The sequence below is a fragment of the Cyanistes caeruleus genome, chromosome 3 (genome assembly GCF_971803275.1).
Source record: "Cyanistes caeruleus chromosome 3, bCyaCae1.hap1.1, whole genome shotgun sequence".
Classification (NCBI taxonomy): Eukaryota; Metazoa; Chordata; class Aves; order Passeriformes; family Paridae; genus Cyanistes; species Cyanistes caeruleus.
In genome coordinates, this window is record NC_141703.1 from 39,952,138 (window position 1) to 39,959,530 (window position 7,393).

General features: G+C 40.3%; 1 long non-coding RNA gene across 1 annotated transcript; it reads left to right on the plus strand.

Annotated features, from left to right (window-relative positions):
• Positions 1-1,653: 1,653 nt before the first annotated feature.
• LOC147654100 (uncharacterized) lies at positions 1,654-3,080 on the plus strand. The gene is made up of 2 exons (XR_015285451.1): positions 1,654-2,031; positions 2,706-3,080. It is a non-coding gene; the product is annotated as an uncharacterized LOC147654100 (long non-coding RNA).
• Positions 3,081-7,393: the final 4,313 nt, after the last annotated feature.

Sequence of the window (7,393 nt, forward strand, 5' to 3'; positions counted from 1 at the left end):
TTAAAAATGATGTTCCATTCCTTTTCCAAAACCTTATGCTGAAGATTTAATTTGAAGTGTTTGGTTGATGAGGTGAGACAGGAACATACTGTTAGATGGATAGATAGTAAGATGTATGGATAGTAACTCATAGCTTACCTAAAATCAAAATATTTTCTTTTTTTCACGTTTCTTTGTATTAATCTGAATTTTTGAAGATTAAGTTCAAATCAGATATAGGCTCTTCAAAAAAGGTAATGCAGAGAATTTCTAAATCCTCATTTGAGTATGCAGATAGGTGTAACATTAGTGCAGTTGAGGAGAACAACTAAGTTTTGGCTTGAAGGCATTGGCTGTCTAGTATATTAGTAGGCAAGCTGTTCAGTAAACAGGAGGGAGCTCTATAATTCCTCAAGAAGTCTTTGGTGTTTACAAATACTTCTCTTCACACAGATGAGTCATGATGTTTTTGATTTTTAGATTGTTGAAAATATGAAAGCCAGCTACTTGATGCTTAAAATGCCTTTGCTTTACAGAGAGTATCCCTCCTATGAAGTTTTATTGTTCTTGACTTTGTGTTTATCTACAGTGAGTAATGATATGTCATGGATGATGAATTACACTCTATTTCATTGAGGACAAAAAAAACAGGTAAATTTCTGCGTCCAAATATACAGTGTTCTCCAATTATGCAAAGAATATGAGAAATAGGAAACAAGACAAGAAAGAAAAACGGAACACCTTAACTTTACGCATAGGAGCATGGGGAAACCTCCAAACCTTCTCCCAGAGTCTTGAGAAGAGGAACTTCTATTTTAACAAAAGGGCAAGAATTTATCTGCAAATGAAAAGGTACTAAAGTTTATCCTAAAGTGGAATCCAGCAGCAGCACATGCCCTTTCTAGTTTCATTTATCTTTAGGAGCTGCTGTTTTTAAACGAGAGTGCAAGTGAATGCATTGAGTGAATTCTGTTATAAGGAGTAGAAAGAATATTAAATTATGAAAAACAGGTGTGAAATATGTTCTGTGAATGCACTAGAAGAATGCATCTTTTTTGAAAATAGCTTGAGAGGTCAGTCAGCATTTCTCAGAGGAAAATATATTTTCATGTCTTGATAATTAAATTAAATTATTTGCTTTGCCAGTTGTCCTTGTGGTATCAATTGTGAGAGATGCGAAAATGATAATTTTTGTATTGAGATCTTTAAAAATCATTTTTTCAAGTGAAAAGGAATGGCACAGAATCACCATCCCAGTCAGCCTTGGGAGCTGACTGGCTCACACTCTATAAAAGTAAGTGGAAACCACTGTTAGGACCAGTACCTCATCTTTCATAATAAGAAATTGAGAAAGCTTTGCTTGCTTAATCTGCTAAAACAGCCTGGGAGAGAATAGGAACAAAAATGGTTTGAAAAATTATATTTGGAGAGTGAAATCCTTGTTGCACTGCCTGCAGGGAAGGGGCAGAGCTGAGGGTTTTGACTCTGTCCTTTTACTGAAGTCTTGGATGGAGAGGTGAAATATGCTTATTAAGTTTGTCAGATACTGAAACTTGAGAGAAACCTCTGTGCTGGTGATTGGAGAAACCATTTGAAAACCAGGCAATCTATGGAACTGTGGGTTCATTTGCCACACCTGTATCTGCCCTGCACGTTATGTGAGCATAACCTTCCCCTCATCCCCTCTGCCCTACCTGTAAGCTCCCATTTCCCACCACCACGTTATTTCTCATCTCTGCTTCTCACAGGTGCTGGTTCTTCCCCATGTTCTCTGTCTCTGAGCTGGGCAAGGGGCAGCAGGATGTGAGGCTAGCCCTGAAATAGCCAAGGCCAAGGGACCAGCTGGCAGATCAGGCAAAATAAATACCCAGTGAGCTCACACAACGCAGCCTGAACCTCTGCAGAAGCTGTAATTTCCATCTTTTCCCTTTATCAGGTCATTGATTTTCACACAACTTGAAAGAACTTAATTCCTTTGCAGCTCTTCAACTAAATCAGATACGGAGGTAAATGAGTTCAAAGAAAATTGAAGGAAATAAGAAAATGTATCAGGTAAACAGATAAAGCAGCTGCCTGAATGCAGATGTTTTGTTTTCTCAGAAATCAGGTGGAAAATAGGATGCAGTTCAATTTGCAGCAACTTTCCAAGTGAGATAGGGAATAATTGCCATATAGCAGCTCTTTAGAAAATGATACAGGAGCTAACAAAACCATGATTCAAAAATATAAACTTTATATGAATACATATATGAAAAAGACTGAAATATTTTAAACTTTACAGCATGGTAAGGTCTTGGTTTTGGTATTGTGTCTGTTCTTGGACACCAGAGCTCATATTTATGTAGGCCAGCTGGAAACAGCCCATAATGGCTACATCTCAAAAGTGTGATTTATGAGAATAGAGACCTAATTTGTGTTATTTATTCTATTAATAAGGAGTCTTCAAAGGTTCATATAAAAGGAAGTTCTCCAAGCAGATTTCCATGTCAGTAGTGAATGGGACAAGAAAAAACAAACTTAATTTTTCAGGAAAGGAAGATATTGATTAGATATTAACTAAAAATATCTCCAATAGTGTCTGGAGTAGGTTGCCTAAATCAATATTTTATTCACCAGTGCTGGAGATCTTAATTTGCTGGAAAGTTTCAGGGATGATATGGATATATGTTGGTGATCCTACCTCAGGGCATGGAAATAGCTTACATGATTTCTTTTTTGTTTTCCAGCTTTAATATTCTATGACTCCATGTTTGATCTCTGTGAATGCAAGGGAAAGAAGAATTACTTACATTAAGGAACAATATTGATAAAAAAAGCTTGTGAATTCTGGCTATACATTAATTATTTGGGAAAACAGAACAAAGCTTATAACCATTCAGGGACAGTTTTCCAAATGAAGTGCAAATCTAAGTGGCTCTGAGCAGGAATACAATCAGCTTTGGGAGGTATGGTGCATGTTTTCTTTTGATTTCAGGGAACCTGGCTCAAAGATGTAGAAAGATTTACAGATGCATGATCTTTGCTTCCCAAAAGAAGACAGCCAAATGCTTTAAGCCCGCATAAGTCCTGCTATAGCTTGTGAATAAAGCAAGTGAACTTGACTCACAGTAGTGTGCAAACTCATCTCTCCTTTTAATGTGCCTCTTGGTATGTTCTTTTCCAAAGTTTTATTTTATCTTACCCCTTTTCTGATGTTCCAGTTGAATATCTAAGGGTTTATAACCTTTTCAATGATAGTGAAGCATCATGAACACTGGATGGTGGCATTGTAGAATGAATCAGGCATGCAAAACAAGCAGGATCTATTTATATACACAGATATCCCAGTAATCAAGGAAAAGATTTGCAGAGTAAAATGTGTTATAAAATATCCTATATAAAATTGACATTTGGAAAAAGAGTTGTAACGATTATGTAACCTCAATCAATATTTCAGATTTTCTTTTAAATAAAAAAATTAAAAAATTATTGGGGAAAAAAGCAGAAAAAATTATGTCATTTGTTCTTATAGAAAAATCCTTGGTTACTTTAAAAATATAGCCTTTATGAAAAACATAAAGCAGGCATACATTTTATGATAGAGTTAATCCTGGAAGGAGGAAAGGCAGAAATAAATTTGTGAAAGATTTCTTTCATTTTCATTTTATTGTTCTTTCATGCATTTGTTGTTTTGCTTAAGCTCTTCAAGAGTGAGAAGCAACATGAATTCCTGAGTGTTCAGATGGGAGGCCAATCCTCTGTGGCCTCATCTCAGCCTAGCAGGTAGCACAGTCCTTGTCAGTTAGGGACAACTAATATGTATGGCTGCTCCTTCAAAGAGTTTCACCCACGTGATTAAATATTTTCTACTGGTTTTGCTGAAAAAAGTGCAAGAATCTCTTGTAGAGGAACCAGAGTTAAAGCTGGTAACAGCTGCCAGACTTTTCTTTGTATTTTGTGAATAAATTTCCAGCTTGGTTTTCAAGTTGGTCCTTTATAGCTGGATATAGCTGAGGCACTTATTGATGCAGATGGAAGGTTCTGCTTTCTCAAATACCAGCTTCTTAGGTCACTGCCAAGAAACCAGTCTTCTCCAAAACAGGACCTGAGAATGATTGGTTCAGACTGACCTTTCGGCAGTGTGGACCTGCCCATGCCAGATCTGGGCACTTCTGCTTGATGGCATCTTTCAGCACCATCCTCAAGTTTCGGCTACCAGTGCCAAGCTGTCCCACATGCCTCTCTGCCATACCCCAGGGTCTGCAGCACTCCTTCTCAATTTCACGTTATGAAAATTCCAGTCTGGAGGGTGTCACCCTGTCCTCCTGTTATCCGAGATACTTGGAGACAAAAGCAACAGTCTCAGTCCATTCTTACTTGTGGCATGACAGAAGCTTTGCTCTGCCCCTCTGAGGAGTCCTGGGGCCAAGAGTGGCACTGGATGGGTGTAGCCCATGGGCTTTTTGATGGGTGAGGGCTGAGCAGGATACACGCAGCCCCTCTACACCACTTGGCCATTGAGATGGTGGACAAGTGGCTGCAAATACACCTGCAAGGTGCAGTCAGGTGCAGAGTCTGTTTTTTTGTCAAGTCTTTTTATTGATACAGTTCTGCTGTCTATTTTACTAGTTTTGAGACTGTCTCTTTTCTCTTTGTGGGATATCAAGTGTCTAAATTGATTTACACTTTAAATGGGACTAAGCCCTGTGGTGTTACTATGGGGTTAAATGTTTCTGAAAATCATGTAGAAATAGGCCACAAGAATGCTTGGTATTAGGGATAGTCTAGCAAGCTAAAATGTTTATGGTAACGAGAACTGGTACTTGGGGTCTCTAAGATACCCAGAGATAAGATTCGTACATGTTCATACAAGGATGAGCTAACTCTAATGAAGCAATATTGATAAAGTTAATGAAGCAATGTTAATGAAGCAATATCAATAAGGTTGTTATAGTGATTACTGCTACAGCTGAAATTGTATAAATACGTGCACTTTGGACAAAGATGATGGAGCTAGATTTGGGTTGCTGATACCCCTAGTTCCCGCACGCTCCAATAAAGCACCTGCGTATAATCAATCTGTGATTACGTGTGTTCTTGAACGCTAACAGTGGGACAAAAGTTTATTAGTAATATGCAGAACTGTATATCAAGCCCTGGCTTTTTGAAAAAGTAGCCATTATTGCTTAGAATGAATTCAAACTGTTTAATAAAATGGAACCAATGGATCCAACTCCTTAACACCCTAGTCTTAAACTGAGTTCAGGCTCAGACCGTGGATGAAAACAGTGTGGAGAGATAAAAAGAGAGATAAAATACAAGTGCTATCTTGCTTAAAACTCTCTGAAATGAAATGTTTGTGCATTTTGAAGACCACTTTTGTGTCAATTAGTGAGAAAGTAGACATTAAATGTACATTTGAGCAATTTCTCTTTTCAGTTTTGGATACTGCTCGGAAACACTAGATGGCACCTTCAGTTTGCTACGTGCATGGGGCCAGAAATAGGGCCCATCTGAATGCTGGTGAAAGCTGACGATTATTTTTGAAGCAACTGGTGCATCCATATGGATCCTTGCTGACGAAGGAGACAGAAATATCCTGGTGCTCCACATCCAGAAAAATGGGGGGGGGGAGGGGGGGAGGGACGGGACGACAGAGTACCTATTAACTACATTGTTTCTTCTTTTTTTATATCATCTCTGTGCTGAAGCTGGTGGGCAGTGACTCAATTTAGAAGTCTAGAAATGGTTGTTTTCATGATGCATTTTAAGGAAAGGATTTTCAGGAAAGCTGGACACGATGCAGGCAGCTAGGGGTGGGACTTGGGCCCACAGGGTACAACTTACCCCAGTGTGAATGTGGAGTCTATGCTCACATGAATCTGTAGCGGCTTCATCAGACATCTGGTGTCATCCAGGGTGCCATAAAGGATCCCACATAAAGTCCAGCCACAGCTCCTAGGAGGAATGGATTCTATGTGTAGGCTGAGGATTCCAGCAAGGGGCCATGAGGAACTAGCTGGTGATCACCAGTGCATTTGCCAGTGGCGTGAATGAACATAAATGTAACACTGCGATGGCGCCCTCATAGGAGGAAAATTTAGTCCATGACAAAGCCATTTTTTCTTAATTCAGGGGTGAGAAATCTCTGACTCTTCTCCTTTACAAGTTTCTACAGGCATGTATTTTTTAGAAAGAATTCCACTGAATAGTTTGGGAAAAATCTGCCCTGAGCTAGTTGTGCAATTTCTGCTCTGTGTTTATCATGGTGCAACCCCTTATTCTCATCATCCACAAACAGGAGGATTATGACTGTACTGTTCTGCAAGAAATCTCAGGCACAGACCACTGCCTAAATCATCATTCTAGTGCCCTGACATCAAAAGCCCTCATGTGATCAATGTTTAATCCACAAAGATTTGCAGAATCCTTGTTCCCCACAGATCAGATACCACAAAGCCATAAAACATCTTCTTTGCCCATTGCAAGTAAACCTTGCCTTTAATACAAAAGTGGAAGTACAAGAAATTAAATGAAAGGTCTCAGAAAAGAGGAAGGAAAGATCTAGGGCTAGAGCAAATGACTTGTGCTGTTAAAGCAGGAGCTGATTTGTGAGGAATAAAAGCCCAGAGGGTGCTGGGGATTGAACTTTGTCAGTGTTACAGAGAAAAGCAGTGACCATCTCTCCCAGTGGTGCTGTCACTTTAACTTGGAAGGAAATTCCTTTTTTACCCCTGGATTTGGTGACCTGTCATAGTGGGTTGAAGCTGGCCAAATGCCAGGAACCCACCAAAGCCTCTCTATCACTCACCTCTACAGCTTGAGAGGGGAGAGAAAATATAACAAAGGGTCCGTGAATTGAGATAGTGTCCAGGAAAGATCACTCACCTATTGGGACAAAACAGACTCAAATTGGAGATATTAATTGAATTGATTGCTAACAAAGAGCAGGACAATGAGAAGTAAATTGAACCTTAAAAGCACCTTCACCCCTTCCCCTCTCTCCTTCCCAGATCTATCTACTCCCCCAGCAATGCAGGGAGACAGGGAATGGATGTTGTGGTCAGTTCATCATGCACTGTTTCTCCCACTGCTCAGGAAGAGGAGTCCTTCCCCTGCTTCAGGGCGGGGTTGATCCCATGGGGGAGAGTTCTCTGTGAACTTCTCCAGCTTGACTCTATCCCAAGGGCATCAGTTCTCCACAAACTGCTGCAGCGTGGGTCACTCTTCCACAGTGTACAGTCCTTCAGACACAGTCTTCTCCAACATGGGTCCCTTCACAGGGTCACAAGTCCTACCAGGACCTGCTCCAGAGTGGGCTCTTCTCTCCATGGGCTGCAGGTCCCTGCCAGGACCCTGCTCCAGCACAGGCCTCCCACGGGGTCACAGCCTCCTCTGGGGCACCACCTGCTCTGGTGTGGGTCTCCTCCAGGGG